This window comes from Carex rostrata, chromosome 10 (assembly GCF_964058835.1).
Source record: "Carex rostrata chromosome 10, lpCarRost1.2, whole genome shotgun sequence".
In the NCBI taxonomy this organism is placed as follows: Eukaryota; Viridiplantae; Streptophyta; class Magnoliopsida; order Poales; family Cyperaceae; genus Carex; species Carex rostrata.
The window spans coordinates 5,491,434-5,509,924 of record NC_135927.1 but is presented as its reverse complement, the minus strand read 5'-3'; the positions used below and the strand labels follow the sequence as shown (position 1 = coordinate 5,509,924).

The 18,491-nt window shown below is 35.6% G+C and overlaps 1 long non-coding RNA gene across 2 annotated transcripts; it reads right to left on the bottom strand.

Moving 5' to 3' along the window:
- Positions 1 to 255: 255 nt before the first annotated feature.
- LOC144560508 (uncharacterized) lies at positions 256 to 6,296 on the bottom strand. 2 transcript variants are annotated; one of them, XR_013513413.1, is made up of 3 exons: positions 6,025 to 6,296; positions 5,554 to 5,804; positions 256 to 613 (listed from the first exon to the last, which is right to left on the bottom strand). It is a non-coding gene; the product is annotated as an uncharacterized LOC144560508 (long non-coding RNA). The 2 variants fall into 2 exon arrangements; XR_013513412.1 differs by lacking the exon at positions 6,025 to 6,296 and having other exon boundaries at positions 5,554 to 6,005.
- Positions 6,297 to 18,491: the final 12,195 nt, after the last annotated feature.

The window sequence follows — 18,491 nt, the reverse complement described above, 5'->3', positions numbered from 1 at the left end:
TGCTGAAAAATCTGTTTCCTTAATTGCAAATCTCAGAATCAGTCCATCAATGATTTGATTTTTGCCTAAATTGTTCTATACATTTGTGGACCACATCTTAATGAATATATTAATTGTCTACTTCCTTATTTGATCACTTTAATTGACAACCATATATGACAGTAAACAATGCATAATTAGATTACATATATGCTCAATGTTGGGATTAAATCCAACTAGGTTGGCAATAAATCCAACATATATACTCTTACATAATAAAAAACAATAAAGTAACATCATTTTACAAATTAAAAACAACAAAGTTGATCTGGTCCCATAAAAGTTGTACTGCTGATATCATCTATAATCACTGTGTTTTAATACAAGCCGAAATAAAATGGATACAATATTTAAAATGTTTGAATGTTTTCTCTCCACTTTCTTTAAACTTGGTAATTACATAATATAAATCAGCCTGGATTGTTGCTATATATTAGTTTCCAGAAATCTCCATCATTCTTTCACCAGCACTGCTAGCAGCACCCGGGCACGAATATTTGAACTAGGTAATCACTTTTTCGACAGCAATTACCCCCACAGCAACCATTGGGATGAAGATGCCGATTGTTTGACTCTGAATTTGTGCAAAAGTTGAGAACATATGAATGACTATGGAGTTATACTAAACAGCGTATAAAGAAAGAAGGAGGTTATTTATGTACAAATTAATAAAGCAACAGTAAAATAACTCCTCATAATACGACCATTATGGAACCATACTACTATTTAGAACGAGTCCTTAATTACATTATACATGAAATGATATGTTTAAAACTTTAAATGCATGATAGGTAGGAATGTGGTTCATACCCATTAACTAATCAGGTACTAAATAAAAAAATAATTAACTCAATGAAAAATAATAAAAATAGTATATACTCTTACATAATAAAAAAAACAATAAAATAATATTATTTTACATATTGAAAAGCAACAAAGATATTTTTATTTTTACTGATATTTTTCATATTACTATTATTAATAATTATAATGTTTGATGCAAGCATCGATTGGAACTTAGTTCTGATCTGAATATATATAGTATTAATTGTAATTTTTATTTGGACGCAATGCAAACACATTTATTTCTTCTATTAGTATTATGTTCATTAGCTGGCCTCAGTACTATTTTCATCCAATTTGAATTAATATATACTCTTCCCACAGTACTATTTTTATACTCTAATACTATACTATTTATGGCTATCAATGTGTATACTATTTATTGCTATCAATGTGGATTTGGAGATGCATGGCTTAATTTTGGTTGTACATGACTATTAATCAAGTCAAACAGAAGTCAGTGTTGAAAATATAAACTTAATTATGTTATTAAAATTAGGATCCCATTGAATTCTGCAGTGGACAGATTTTGAGGCTGATTAATGAGCGAATTTGAAAGGGCAATTCTAGATCATTATGGGCAAATGAGAATTCTATTTGATGTGTCTCGGAGTCTAGTTTCTGATGGTTCAAGTTTTAAGTTGTTTGGAGTTCCCCATAAAAAGTTATTGCAATTTTAGTAACAAAGGGCCAGAATTAAGGGCTGCTGTTTAGAATTCTGTTTTTCATTTATTTTGTGTACGAATTTTAAGAGTTTGCTTTAATGTTTAAGAGTCTATAAATTGAGTTGTGTCCTATGAAGAATGTAAGAGAAGAACATTTGTTTAAGAGTTAATAGAAAGAAATTGTGTTCTTGTTTTCTCTTCCCTCCACTGAAATATATATCAAATACTAACAGTCAGAACTCAGAACAAACAAGAGAGAGCATTTACCCCAGTACAGTCTGTCCGGATCAAGGGGGGGTCTGTCCAGAACAAGGGGAGATCTGCCCAGATCAAGGGCAAAATTGACTAAAGCGGTTTGCATTGCCATAGCACTGAGAAGCAAACAGACGATCACACTACCAATACCAGTAGCAGCAGCTGTGTACCTTTGATTTCTTCCAACTTCATCATTTTATACTGGTAAATTATAAGAAGACTTGAGCAAATTAACTCCCAAGTCAAGTCTCCCACCTGCCTCTGCTTTCCAAGTCCCAATTTGGTTAACATTTGCTACACGGAATGACTAATAACAGTTTGAATTCATGTCACCTAAGGTAACTCAAATTTTTAGTTTCAATCCAGACCATCCAATCTACATTGGCATGGGTATTAAGGGGACCCGTGTATTCTATCTAGGATCATATTGGTCCAGGTTCTGATCAGACGGTCCGAATTTAAACTCAAAATTTTAGTTTTAGTCTTACTTGAGTTGCTTTATATGCTGAATTACTGACCTCCACTATCAAGTTAAATTGAATTTTAAGTGGAGCTGTCTTTTCATGGTAGAATTTCAACACCCATAAATGAAGATTCCTTTGGACCATGTTCTATCTCTTTTGTTTCAAAACTGAAGAAAATTAATCTAATATGTTAATATTTCTTTAGTGTTTTTCCTAACTTGTGACTTGGTATGTGGGGATTTCGTCAGCACTTAATTTTAGCGGACCACATAAATAGCAAAAATCCTCAGACCAATTGATAACAGGGAATGGACAAGGAAGTTTGTAATAGACAATCAGAATTTGCTTTGAGTTGTATATGTGCGGTCGGCGTACTGGACTTGAATAATTTAATTGGTTATACAGAAGTTGGCTAATATCAAATCGATTGTTCGTGAGGTCCCGTACAACTAAGTCGTTTTTCCAATTTTCAAAGTCCAAAAGGTTTATCAAACTGTTAGATGTGATCTCTATATTAAAATGTTCCTTGATACCAAATTTTACATTTTTTTGAATTTTTTATTATTTACTAAGTCACTTTAAAAATCGTTGATCCAACGGTTACTTAACAAGGAACATTTTGGCTTTCTCTTTTGAACATAGTAAGTAATTTTTGTAATTTAGTAAAACAAAATTTGTAAAACACTTGCGGCTGAGATTTTTTTTAAGTTTATTTGATGGAATAGATTCATGCTATTAAGGTGTTTGATGAAATGTTTAAACCATATATTTGACGGGAATAAGTTAAAGATGCATAAACTCTTGGTACTGTTTAGTGATCTCATTGATATGATCCCAATTCAAGTCATGGCTCAACACAATATTACTAATGGCGTAGAGAATAGCTATTCCATGATGAATTGTTGTTTTTAGTGCTTTTAAGAAATTAATAACCCTTTAAAAGGATATGAGATGTTAGGTTAAGTTAGGAACACGGGATGGCTTACTAGCACTATGTAATTAGTGAAATTTATCTGTTTAGTGGTTTTGGCTTAGACATGATTAAGGTTGGGACATATTAGTAGGGTCTTGACATTACTTATATTGAGCTCTCAAGCATAGCCTTAAAACAATACTGCCCCAGTGCTAGTTCGAACACTATTAGAATTCTGACTTGTTGCATGGGCTTACCCATGCTACAACTCCCGTTGCAACTACTCAATTTTCGACTTGTTGCATGGGTTATCCATGCAACAAGTCAAAAATTGAGTAGTTGCATAGGTTATCTGTCACACCCCAGATTTTTACCATCCGGAGTGTAATTATATAAGCATCTTCACACCTTCCTTGGCCCGTCAACCTACGTCGCCAATAGAAATGAAAACAAAAATAACAAAACGGAATCAGCTACAAAGCTCAGTAACCGGTTATTTAACGACGCGCTTCTCTATAATTGGCTTAATTTAACAACCATTCAAAAATGCCGGATTAATCCACACAAATACACATCAAATTATGCACGCATATTTAACCAGCAATAGCACGTCGGTCTAGGTTATCCATAAAACCAATCACATCATATTCACACACGTGTAATCCCTGTCACAGGCGATTCCCACATTCTCATAACACAATTCCTTTAATCCGCCAATCCAATGGGAAATCCATCCAACATTGGAAGGCCGCCAACCCACTGGGAAATCCATCTAACAATGAGAGGCTACAATCACATATCAAATTCTAACCTCAGACCCGCTATTCCGTTAAATATGCCATCATAATCCAATATTCCATACCAATATCCAAGTCAACCATACAAAACGAAAACACAGATTATAGAGAAGTCCGGTTACCTGATAACGAGATATTCAGAATTCCAAATCGAATCGCAACGACATATTAGAATCATGGCGGCGTAGTCAGAATTCGAATCGGATATTGAAATCGAATATCAAAATAATTGTCATGATAAGTTCCCTCTATTTCTTTCCATTTTTCCTTTCTTTTTCGTATTTAGATGCGGATGCGGCAAGGAATTGATATAATCAGAGGGCAATTGAAATGGTGGACGGTTAATATAACATGACATGACAGGGGAATAAGATCAAAGGGGTGCGGTTTGGATATATTTATAAACGGTTTAATCAAAGGATACAGGAACTTATTTTTAATTGGCACAGAGAAGACACCTTTTAGAGAGATTTAGAATGTCGGTTATAAAGAAGTCGGTTACTAATTTAGAGATGGTTTAATGCATGATATTCAGAGTTAAAAAAATAAAAAGATGGAAACGAATAGAGTGGACCAGTAAAGTAACTGAGGAAATAAAATTTAATGAGAATAAATTTGAACAAAGTAATCATTTAGAAAATCAAATCAAAGATGACAAGTTTACTATTTCATTATTTATTTATTTTTACTAGACGCATAATAGAGGTTTTAATATTATAAGAAAATAATATTTATGCATAAATAATCATAATTCAAAATTTTCGGGATGTTACATTATCCATGCAACAAGCCCAAAAAAATACCGTTGCAATAACCCCTGTTGCAACTACTCAATTTTCGACTTGTTGCATGGATTATCCATGTAACTGACATTTTTTTGGGGGTTGTTGCAATGGTAAGCCCATACAACAAGTCAGAGTATCCATGCAACAAGTCATTTGTTGCATTGACACTACTTACCCATGCAACAAATATTAAAGCGACGGAAAGTAAATCTCAAACCATAAAGTAAAAGGAAATATTTTACGGTACTGGAGAGGAAATACGTCCAGCTCTATATGTGGGTCTGCCCCTCGATAGCACTACACAAATTTTTTGGTGCAAGGTACTTTTCTAACCTGACCACGCACCACACAGTCGCACATAAAATTAGAATTATATTTATTGTATCGTAGAAAAAAATCGTTGCATGCAAAATAATTTTAAATTGTAATGGTAAATAAACAAAAATTTCATATAAAGGGACATTAAAGTGTTGTACCAAACCCATTCCACCACATTATATAAAAAAACATTAATGGTATTGCTTGCTAATGTTCATTCCCCATACAAAATAGGTCAGAGAATAAAAATTAGGATTATGTTTTATGCACGGAAGGCTAATTCTCATACTGAGTAATATAATTAAAATAATTAACATTTGCACTATTATAAGTTGCATAGTAAATATCGAGACCTATGACTTTTCTATTCTTTTTAAAAATACACTATTAATCAATTTTTATTTTTATTTTCTGATAGGAATACACTATTAATCTATAATATGATTGTAACACTCAAAACGAGAGAGCATTTACCTAAAAGGGTATTGTTAAGCTGGTTGAGGATTCTAGCAGAAGCAGCAGGTTGCATGGTCATAACGCTGAGCAGCAAACAGAGAATCACTACTACACTCCTCATTTTGCTCCCCAAAAACTCTACACACTACCAGTAGCAGTGTCGCTTGATTTCTTCCATCTTCATCATTTTATAGTGAAAATTATAACAAGACTCGTGCAAATCAACTCCCAACTCAACTAGATAGGGCCCTACCTCTGCTTTCCCAAGTCTGAATAGATTTGTCTCAGTACAGAATAATAGCTCTAACTGGGTTAACTTTTTCCTAAGAAGCAAGAAATTCGGGTTGCTTTCAGCATTGAACAGGGTGTTTAAGTCTTTAAGAAAACCCTTGCCAATGGCAGGCCCCACGGTCCGTATTGACCATGACCCACCAAACCAATTCCATTATTAAATATCAACTAATATACTTCACATTTATAAACACTCACCAGTGGGATCGTAACGCCATCCAATATCTAGTGGCCCATTGCTTCCTCCGATCTTTTCTACTAATAAACAAATAACAAAATGCGTACTGTATTCGGACATCTAAAGTTACATAATATTTTTGTTTATATCGCAACCAGATGTAAACAAATATAAAGGAGTTGAATTCTGATCAGATAATCCAGATGTAAACAAAAATATTTTGTTACCTCAGAGGATATGGACTTGAAATATTAGGTTGTTATCAGGTGATTGCCCGCCGTGCTCTCTCTAATGGCACCACGAAATACACACTCTAGTTTCTCTCGTTTTCTGAGGAGCGGACCTTAATTAATAGTACATAGAGAAAAAAGGCGAAAAAAAAAGGCGAAAAAAAAGAAAAACAAAAAAACAAAAAAGAATAGAGAGATTGAAGATTGAAAAGAAAAAAAACTAAAATTGTCATCATGTCAATTCATCAGCGGCAGATGGATCGCCTGTCGTCGAAATTCGCCGCGCTCGCTTGTAATCAAGGCCCAGAGGTCCATAAGAGGCCATTAATGGCGGTCAAACATGGGCCGAAATTGTTTTCCGAGGTTGTCAAAAGGCCTCTGATTCGTGTGTGGCATTCCAAGTCACAACCTACACAAATTGTGACACGTCGAAGCATTATTCAGCGCCGATTAGAGGAAATTCACAGTAAATCAACGCCATCTAATCCGATCTGCCTTAGATGTGGTAGTGTAGGTCATCATGCAGCGGATTGCCGTAATGCACAGCTTTGCTTTATTTGCAACAAGTTTGGTCACAAATCGATGATTTGTAGACAATCTACGAATATCTTTCCTTATACTCCAAAGAAATACACTGTGCAAGGCCTTTCACGTGACACTACAGTTCCAGCACTTTCTCCTCCCAAAACGCAGTTGAGCACAGCCACAGAACCATCGGAAACCCTAGATCTGGCCATGGTGGCCCCTCGACGCGGAGGCCGCGTTCCTTTACCGGATCGTCGCCCCCTTCACGCTCAAGCACCACCATTGCTGCGTCGACCGCCTCCCCCGATTGCTCACCCCCAGCCTTTGATCCGACCATTGCCACTGCCGATCCGTGCTCCGATCCAAATCTTCACTCCTACACCAGCGGCTGAGGCGCAAGAACGAGAGTTTCAGCAGAGTTTCATCTTGGATGATACCGAGGGCTGGGGACCCGAACAGATAGAGGAGGTTCTCAACCGCCTCCTTGGTGCTCAATTTCTCTGGAAGGTGGCAGTCTTTGATGAGTTCCACTACATCATCAAAGCACCATCTATGTCATGGAAACATTTTGCCGTGCGCCGAGGTCACATTCTGCTTGACGGGATCCAATTCCCTGTGGTCGCCTGGGACCCAAGCTTGAATGCTGGTAAGCGTCTCACCTCTATGTGGCTTCGAATTTGGGGATTTAATCGCTATATTTGGGATTTCGTTGAATTTGATCGACTACTCAATCCGTTTGGAGCAGTCGTACTTGAACTTGATGCGGCTACCAGAAATAAGTATGACTGGCGGTTTGCACGGGTTAGAGTAGGTGCTGTTGATCCAAAAATTTTCACTGAACAACATTGGCAGATGTATAGAGATGCCACTGGTTATGTATCTGGTTATGATCTTAAAATAGAAGTGGAGAATGAGAATACAGAAGGTGTTAATGATTGGCTAGCTAGAGGCCCCGGTCGAACCAGTCGGGTCACTCAGCCGTCTAGAGCTCCTATCCCTCCCCCTCCCCCTCCCCCTCCCCATCCTTCCATTGTGCAATGCATGGATGAGGATTTGTTGGATGATCAGAAAACCAACAAAGAACAAGGGGAGTCTAGTAATAGTAGATGCAAAGACCAGTCGGACAGCCGTGATGGGCACTTTACTGATGACTCGGATGATGATCATGAGACATTCATGCGTACCGTTAACAACATGATTAACCCTGTCTATAAAGGGAATGGTGCCAAAACTGAACCCAAAAAACCGAGAACACAACCCCCCATTTCTGGAGGGCACCGGTCTAACACCACTGGCCGGCCCATCCCTGATTCTGAGAAGTTACGATCCCAAGATCCCGGCACGGCTGGGATTCCTTCTCCTGCTACAGCTCCAAAACTTCACTCCTTCCCCCCTCTTACAACAAAAACTGACAAAGGGAAAAAGACTCCAAATTCTTCTCCTGATAAGGGAAAGAATCCTCCCAAAGCTAAATCTACACCCACCTCTCCCAAGTCGGGAAGGATCACCAAACCCAAAGACACATCCCCTACTAAGCATACCATCTCCTCTCCTGCTTTGCCTTCTCCTTCTACACCTCACACATACACACCTTCTCACAAGCTCCCTGCTGCTACTAAAATTTACTCGTCTAAGCTGAGAGTGCAACGAACCAGCAAGTGTAAGAAGACAGGCAAAAAACCACCAAAACTTCCAGCTGTTCCGACTACAGCACCTCCTCCTGAACCTCTTCCAGTTTCGGCTAATGCTCCAGCCAGACCCCCTCTCTCACACGGGGTCTCTATGAGAAAGAGTCTCCGACTCCAAGCCATAGGAGACCCCTCTTCTACCTTGACAAAGGCTAAGAAGCGGGCAAAGGCCAAGGCAGCCGGTAGACATCACTCTAAAGGTATACCACTCTTGAACAACTTCCCTTATAATAGACTTACTGTTGATCAGGTTATGGACTTGTTTGGAATTTATAAAATTAGATTAGGTGCTGATGCTGATGAGGCTGCTCATATTATTCAAAAAATTCAGCAACATGATAGATCTTCTTTTGAGGAAATCATAATTTCCTTATTAGAACAAACCAAATCTTTAGGTTCCTCTACATCTGTCATTTTAGATAAGGCATCTCTTGCTCATTTGTCTTCTCCTGATTTAGGAAACACCCATGATGATGATGAAACTTTCCATGATACAAATTCCATACTAGATAATGTAGATACTGATAATAATGCTTCCAATTTAGTTTCTGGGGTGCCTTTTGTTTCCTCATGAATATCTTGAATTGGAATGCTAGAGGTCTTAATTCTTATAAGAAAAGACAAATTTTGCATGACATAATTGTAGACAATAAGATAGATATGATTGCCATACAAGAAACAAAGCGTGAGACTTTTAACAATAGGATATTACGCACTATCTCTACTAAGTTTGACATCTGGCATTGGGTGCCTTCGAATGGACGGTCCGGAGGGATCCTATTTGGATGTGATAGTTCTCACTTTAAATATATTAGTCATTCTCTCCATCAATATACTCTTAACATCCATGTTGAGTGTAAACTTGATGGTCAAATTTGGCAAATTATGATAGTGTATGGTCCTGTAATTAGAAATAAGAAAAAAGATCTTTGGAAAGAACTAGAGACCATTAGAGGCTCTAATACAGAACCATGGGTACTGTGTGGGGATTTTAATTCCATTAGACATAGAAATGAAAAGTCGGGTAACTTGTTTGACCTACAAACTAGCTCTAGATTCAATAATTTTGTCCATCAGCATCATCTAGTTGAGCAGAAATTAGTCGGGCGAAAATATACTTGGCACAATGGCAATAAATTTGCTTTATTAGATAGGTTTTTTACTAGTTTATCATGGGAAAACCTGTACCCAGCAAGTACCACTCTTGATTTAGGGAGATACGGATCTGACCATTGCCCCATTATCTTACAAATTTCTTCTAAAATAGAATCCACCTCTCTATTTCGATTTGATCCCATATGGCTAGAACAACCCGACTTTGTGTCCTTAGTAAATAAATGGTGGCACCAATTCTCCCTAGATCATAGAAATATTGCCAAAAGTTGGAATGCCAAATTAAAATTTCTTAGACAAAAAATTAGAGGTTGGACTAGGAATTTCTATAGTAGGAAAAAGAAAGAGAAACAACAGCTATTGGCTAAATTAAAACTGCTAGAGCTCATCTTAGAGGATAGAGATTTTACAGCTATTGAACATGAGGACTGGATTTTTACTAAATATACTTTAGATAACATTTACCTAGATGAGGAGAAACATTGGCAAGCACGCTCTAAACAGAGATGGTTAGAAGAGGGAGATAACAATACTAAATATTTTCATACTATTGCAACACATAGGAGCAAGAAAAATAAAATTCTTTCGTTAGAAGTGAATGGCAATACCATTCACACAAAAGCTGAAATTTCTACTCATATTCAACAGTTTTACAAAGAGTTATTAGGACAACCAGGGCATACCTGTGCTGTTTTAGATAAAGACTTTTGGTGTCCAACCGATAAACTCACCACACTCGAACAACAATCATTAGAAATCCCTTTTTCGCTTACAGAGATTAAACATGCAGTTTTTGCTTGTGAACCAAACGGGGCTCCTGGTCCTGATGGTTTTTCTTTTAAGTTTTACCAAGCATTTTGGGAGTTAATTATGCCTACATTTCCACTCTAACCACCCTTGAATGGACTTTCCTTATTGATAAAATAGAAAAGAAACTCCAAAATTGGAAAGGTAGTTTACTCTCTATAGGAGGAAGACTTATTTTGATAAATTCAGTTCTCTCATCGGTTCCTTTATAATTCTTATCCGTTTATAAAATTCCGGATACTGTCCTCAACAGAATTGATCAATTACGTCGTCGGTTCTTGTGGCAAGGGTCTCTTACAGGAAAAAAGAAATACTCATTACTTAATTGGCAAAAAGCTTGTTTTGCCAAGGAATTTGGAGGATTAGGAATTTTAGATCTTAAACAAATGAACATAGCATTACTCATGAAATGGTGGTGGAAATTCAAAGAACCCACCTATGAGGGGGCTTGGAAAACAATGATTATGCATAAATATCCCTCTCCTAATATTCCTAAATCTGAATTTTGGACCCATATTGTAGCTTTGTCTTCTTTAGGTAATATTAGTGTCTCTTATACCCCTGGCCTCAATACTAACGTCCTATTTTGGACTGACATTTGGTATCAAAACTGTGCTTTGGCTTCGAGATTTTCCTTTTTATTCAATATATGTTCTAACACTGATGTTCTCTTGCAAACTGTCATCAATACACAAGGAGCTGCACTTACTTTTCGTAGGGCATTAGATAATATTCAATATCTAGAATGGTTAGAAATACTTGAAATCATCAGCCACCTGTCGTATACTCATCTTAATGATAAGCTTAGTTGGCGTTGGGAAACTCATGGGAAGTATACAGTTAGCTCCATGTACAAAATTCTTAACTTTTGCGGTATTCTCCCTAGAAATGCAATGTTGTGGTGGCAGGTTCCAATACCTCTTAAGATTCGCATCTTTATGTGGCTTACTCATAAAAATAGGATTTTAACAACCGACAACCTGAAGAAGAAAGGCTGGCCAGGTCCAACTAAATGTCAATTTTGTGACCAAGATGAATCCATTAACCACCTGTTTGTCACATGTTCTTATACCAAACAAATATGGTTCTATATGGGATCGTGCCAAGATGCCAGCATAACCTGGACCAGCTTTGTAGATGTAATCCAGTTTGCTAACCAACTCCCTAATAAACAAAGATCTGCTTTTCTCTTAGTTTGCAGTGCCATATGCTGGTCTATTTGGAAGCACCGTAACGACCTATGCTTTGAACAAGGTAAACAAAAATCAATTAGACATCTCATTTTTCTAATTCTTTCTCTTGTACACTATTGGACAGGTCGGGTGACACAGCCGGTGGCTGCTGCTACAGCGTTTTGGCTTCCCTCTGACCTAGATGTTCTCCCTTTGGCAAGTTGGCTTCCAGATGATGCGGTTGCTTCCTCCACCGTTACTGACGCCCAAGGAGACCAGCTGATGCTTTTTGGAGCATAGCCCTTTCAAAATGAATGTGGACACCTTACCAAATTTTGTAGTTACATATACTTTTCACAGCCCCATTGTGTGGCTTCGCTTTTTTGGTTGTGCTTGTCATGTTGATGATCTCCTTCCTTGTGAGTTTTGTAAGGGTTTATTGTTTGTGGACCTAGCTAATTTGAACTTCCGTTGAAGGGTGTAATTTAACTGTTCTCTTCAATAGAAGATGGGCTTCGGCCTTTTTAATCAAAAAAATTAATAGTACATAGGGAATAAAGTCATTTATATGGTTTTAAATTTTTTAATTACATATGTTAAAATATAATTTAATTTATTTTAAGTTTTTATATAGTTTATCTCCTTCAAAAAATATCAAATGTTTATTTGTAATCTAGTGGTAAAATTGCTCATGTGGTTCTTGAAGAACATGGGTTCGAATTACACGTACACGGTACACTATTATAGAAAATCCGATTATATGCAGTCCGAAAAGCTAATGACACATGGTTCCACAACCTTGTCTGCGAGCGTTATGTATAAATAGATTTCCTACATTGTACACAGTTTCCAAATGTATCTAAAGAGTACTAACATACACGATTCCTACAAGTGAATTGTACCAAATTTCAAATTAAAAATGGTGATTTGTACATGGTCACAGTAACTGTGTATAATAACAAATGTTATACACACAATTTCTACAAAGCATTTGTGTATTTCTCAAGGTTCTAAATAATGCATTATAACATCACTATAGCATTTTCGGATCATAAAAGTTATGGCGCTATCGGTACTATAGCACGCTATAGCAGGGCAATATGGCAATAGTGAAAATTCTACCCAAAAACTCCTCATATTGCTACCCAAAAACTCTACACATTACCAAGAACAGCAGTGAAAATTATTTTATACTGAAAATTATAACAAGACTTGTGCAAATCAACTCCCAAGTCAAGTCCCTTCCTGCCTCTGTTTTCCCAAGTCTGAATTGATTTGTCTCGGTACAGAACAATAGCACTAACTTGGTTACTCTTTCCTACAATAAAGAAGTAATAACAAAATTCCGGTGAAAGTAGAATGCAAATGTCTAACAAAATCAACAGTGAAGTTTGAATTTTGAGTGTAGCTGTCTTTTCACCGTATAATTGCAGCATCCATCAACGAAGATTCCCTTGGACCATGGACTATTCAACTTGTTCTCTCTCTTATTCTTATTACTTTTTTTACATCAATTTCTTAACATATTTAAGCATACAAGTAGATTTTTTGGTGATTGAAATAAAAATTAGTTTAATATTTGAAAGTAATGGATTCACCTGATGCCGCTTCTTTCTTGTAATTTTCCTTTAATCTGATCTGAACCCTATAACCATTATATAATGGTAGTACCTCTTTTGCTTGAATTGAGATAACTAGACTATTGTATGGTTTGTCTAATTAATTGAATTCTTGATTCTGGATATAGAGCTTAAACCTTACACCTTAAGAAGAAAAAATAAAACTTAGTCTGGAAAACTTGTACTTTGACTTATTGGATATTAATTCTAAGTTCGAAATAGAAGTGAAATATTAGAACGTTAAATTAAAGATTAGGAAAATTGTGAGTTATAAGAAAATTTGTTTAACTGTTTCATGTTGGGTTTATTTTTGGACCTGGATCGAAAAAATAAAAAGGAAAAAACAAACGGACCATGAACCAGAATTGAAATATGGGACTATTAGATTTTGACTGATTGGACTGAAATTTGATCCAAATTAAAGAATTAAGGAAATGACAAAATAATTAATACATATTGTTATTAGGTAACAATGAATTAGTACCTAAATGGTTTTGTAAATATTAATTTTATAAGTAATAACTGAGACAATGTTAATCTGCCATAGGCATAGATACTGTTGGACAGGACTTGACGGGATTGTTCGGAGCAACTAATATGCAATGACTGATCGCTCTATTTGCCTACGTTATCAGGTGCGGGGGTTCACTAGCTTTGTTTTGATATTTATTTTTGAGAATTAAATTATTATTAATTTTGCATGTTAAACAACTAATTGACTGCATTATTTGAACCGTTGCATCATATGCACAACACAATTAAAATGAAACCTAATTACTGGTAAGTTTGTTTCATCATATGCACAACACAAATAAATGAGTGATTCCACAGTTACCGAATTTTGTTGAATTTATGGATTACTGCAAAGTCTAAATCACGACTAGACTTTCAATGGCCTCAATTCATTCCAGTACTAGTTGGGTAGAGGATATCATAACTTGTGACTGTAGGGATAGTAATACTATGGGAAATGTATATTGTTAGTCACTACATACGAGGGGTGACAATATTGTTTATACTATTGAATTATGTCATTGTTGAATCGAACTGTTGAAATTAAGTGTTTCACTATAAACCAAAATAAATTGAATGGTATAAGCCAAACACGACAAATACGAGTATGTGTAAAGTTAGATGTGGGTTGATGGTGGGCGTCTATATAGGCAAGCAAGATGGTATCTTTTCGTGTTACCCGACCTAGTATTTGTAAAGATTTGGAAACCAATTATTCCTAATTATAATTATTTGATTTGCATTTATGGTTTTTCTATTGATTACTGTTTGACTGTCAATGATGAGCATTGCATTCATTGTTTATAGAAGTTGAATTGATAGTATCATGTTGCTGATATTTAATTATGGATATGGATTCTTACAAATCCAATACCCCGAATGAAATTCTGCACTAAGAAATATTGTTGTTATTTCTCAGCCCACCCCCCCCCCCCCCCCCCCCCCTCCCCTCTCCCTTAGTATGTTTTACATGTTCGTCAGACGAAGACAGGTGTTTATAGGTTATAACTGATTGTAGGACCAAACAAAAAATATCATACGTTGGATTGTAATATCTGACATGATACAGAGAATATTTCCCTAGCTTCGTCCACCACTAAATGTCTCATATATCTTGTTAACATTATTGTGTGGGGATAATGTAATGTGTAATATTGATAATGCATAAAAAGATCTATGCCTTGTTGTCTATGCCTTGTGCCCTTGGATTTGGGGTGTGACAAGAAGAATGGAAGAAAAAGAAAATATTTCATTTACTTCAATGATGGTTGTTACATTGGATTTTCTCCTAGTAATATGATGTCCTGTATTAACGTTTTCAATTAAAACTATTACCAAATCTACCTAAATTTCTTATAGCGACGTTTTGTTTATCAGTTTGATATTGTTTTGTTCTTCTAGTCCATTTCAATCTTGTCACAGTAGAATTGCAATCCCCAGCTTTGCTGAATTAGTGACCTCTACTTTGAAGTTTGAATTTGGAGTGTTGATGTCTTTTCACAGTAGAATTGCAATACCCATAAATGAAGATTCCTTGGACCATGCATGTTCTCCCTCTTTTTTTATTTGTTACCTTTTTATTTTAATTTGTTAACTTTTGACAATAACTAAATCTAATATTTTCAGATAACGTTAGTGCTTTTTACAAGTTGTGATGCGTCAGCACTTAATTTAAGCAGACCTTATATAACAAAAACCCTCATGCCCAATTCATCAGTAACTTGCAACAGGAAATGTACTTCAAAGTTTGTAATAGAGATTCTGAACTAGCTTTGAGCAATATATATATGTGCAGTGGGCTTACTGGACCTACGACCTAAAATGGCTCATGCCAATGGCTGGCCGGACAGCTTACTTTTAATTTGGGTTGTATGATTAAACTAGAGACGTAATCTATAGGTCAGGTGATTAGTTCTAATAATTTGCTGAATAAATAATCTATGATTGTAGTGAAGACAAAGAGAAAAAGGCTGAACTATGGACGACACTCTCCAGTAATTGAGATAAAGGTAGAAAAAAGAAGAAGGGCAAAATGGAGATGAACAAAACAAGATCAAAATGCTTTAGTGAAGTTCGCTAGATTTTTGTATTCCATTTAATAGAAAATTGTAAACACAATATCATATAAATAGGAGAGACTGCTATCTAACAATCATCTTTGATGTAAATGAAATTTATGATGATCTCTATTTGTTTTTTCTTTTTTGAAAGAAAGATTATAAAAGCTCACTATTTTATTTAATATGACTAAGCATAACATGTTCCAAGGAATCTTCATTTATGGGTGCTCCAATTCTACTGTGAAAAGACATCAACACTCCAAATTCAAACTTCAAAGTAGAGGTCACTAATACAGCTAAGCAACCCATATTGGTAGTGGAGGTAACACTTACCTAAGCTGGGAGTGATGGAGTCAAATCACTGATCAGAACCTGGACCAATCTCCTACTATGTAAGTTTTGTTCTTCTCCATTTCAACCTTCTCCTGTTTAGCCTTTCTTTGAAATTAATCAGTTCAATATTGTTTTGTTCTTCTCCAAATAATACTTATTGTACAAAAGATCATACCGAACTTAATGAATTGTGATGCATTTTTAATTATATATCTAAATATGTAGTGATGTAAACTTCTAATTTGGGTTTTATGATTCAACTAGACGTAATCTATAGGTGAGGTGATTAGTTCTAATAATTTGCTGAATAAATAAACTATGATTGTACTGAAGAGAAAGAGAAAAAGGCTGAACCAGGCACGACACTCTCCAGTAATTGTGATAAAAGGTAGAAAAAAGAAGAAGGGCAAAATGGAGAAGAACAAAGCAAGATCAAAATGCTTTAGTGCAGTTGGCTAGAAGCAATGTAACTAGATTTTTGTATTCTATTTAATAGAAAATTGTAAACAGAATATCATATAAATAGGAGAGACTGCTATCTAACAATCATCTTTGAACTAAATGAATTTTCTGTTCATCTTCTATTCGTTTTTTTCTTTTTTGAAAGAAAGGTTATAAAAGCTCATTATTTTATTTAATGTGACTAAGCATAACATGTTCCAAGGAATCTTCATTTATGGGTGATGCAATTCTACTGTGAAAAGACATCAACACTCCAAATTCAAACTTCAAAGTAGAGGTCACTAATACAGCTAAGCAACCCATATTGGTAGTGGAGGTAACACTTACCTAAGCTGGGAGTGATGGAGTCAAATCACTGATCAGAACCTGGACCAATCTCATACTATGTAAGTTTTGTTCTTCTCCATTTCAACCTTCTCCTGTTTAGCCTTTCTTTGAAATTAATCAGTTCAATATTGTTTTGTTCTTCTCCAAATAATACTTATTGTACAAAAGATCATACCGAACTTAATGAATTGTGATGCATTTTTAATTATATATCTAAATATGTAGTGATGTAAACTTCTAATTTGGGTTTTATGATTCAACTAGACGTAATCTATAGGTGAGGTGATTAGTTCTAATAATTTTCTGAATAAATAAACTATGATTGTACTGAAGAGAAAGAGAAAAAGGCTGAACCAGGCACGACACTCTCCAGTAATTGTGATAAAAGGTAGAAAAAAGAAGAAGGGCAAAATGGAGAAGAACAAAACAAGATCAAAATGCTTTAGTGCAGTTGGCTAGAAGCAATGTAACTAGATTTTTGTATTCTATTTAATAGAAAATTGTAAACACAATATCATATAAATAGGAGAGACTGCTATATATCTAACAATCATCTTTGAACTAAATGAAATTTCTGTTCATCTTCTATTCGTTTTTTTTCTTTTTTGAAAGAAAGGTTATAAAAGCTCATTATTTTATTTAATATGACTAAGCATAACTTGTTCCAAGGAATCTTCATTTATGGGTGATGCAATTCTACTGTGAAAAGACATCAACACTCCAAATTCAAACTTCAAAGTAGAGGTCACTAATACAGCTAAGCAACCCATATTGTTAGTGGAGGTAACACTTACCTAAGCTGGGAATGATGGAGTCAAATCACTGATCAGAACCTGGACCAATCTCGTACTAGGTAAGTTTTGTTCTTCTCCATTTCAACCTTGTCCTGTTTAGCCTTTCTTCGAATTAATCAGTTCGATATTGTTTTGTTCTTCTCCACTGTGAAGTTTGAATTTGGATTCCTGTAGATGTCTTTTCACCGTAGAATTGCAGCACCAATAAATGAAGATTATGTTGGTCCATATTCTATCTCTTTTTTCATTCATTAAGTCTTTGTTCACTTTTGTTTCAAAATTGAAGAAAATTAATCTAATCTGTGTAGTATAAGTGCTGTGGGCATACTGGGCCAACAATTTAAGATGGCTCATAGCAAAGACAGGCCGGATGGCCCATGACCCACAAACTCCTTGGTCATATAGAATAACATAGCAAAGAACGCTGGGTAATTTAAATGGTTATACTTGGTCATATATAATAACATAATGGGCTGTTATAACCATAGTGCTGAGAAGCAAAATGAGGGTTATGAATTATGTCCTCATTTTGCTTTCAAAAAGTTTCTGCAACACACTATGGGTAGCAGTAACATGATATGGACAAATCAGAATTGATTACATTTGTCCCTGTACAGAATAATAGCTCTAATTTGTTATCAATTTCTACACGAAAAAAGTAATTCCAAAATTTTGGTCATGGTATAACAGAAATGGGTAACACTTGGGGTTACTTTCACCGTCGAACTTGCTGTGACCAGTATACGTTTAGTTAGTTTACTTGTCTTTGACCACCGATATATCAATGGTAAAAGATGGCCCATGCCAAAACCATGGCCGTACGGCTCATATTGTCCATGACCCC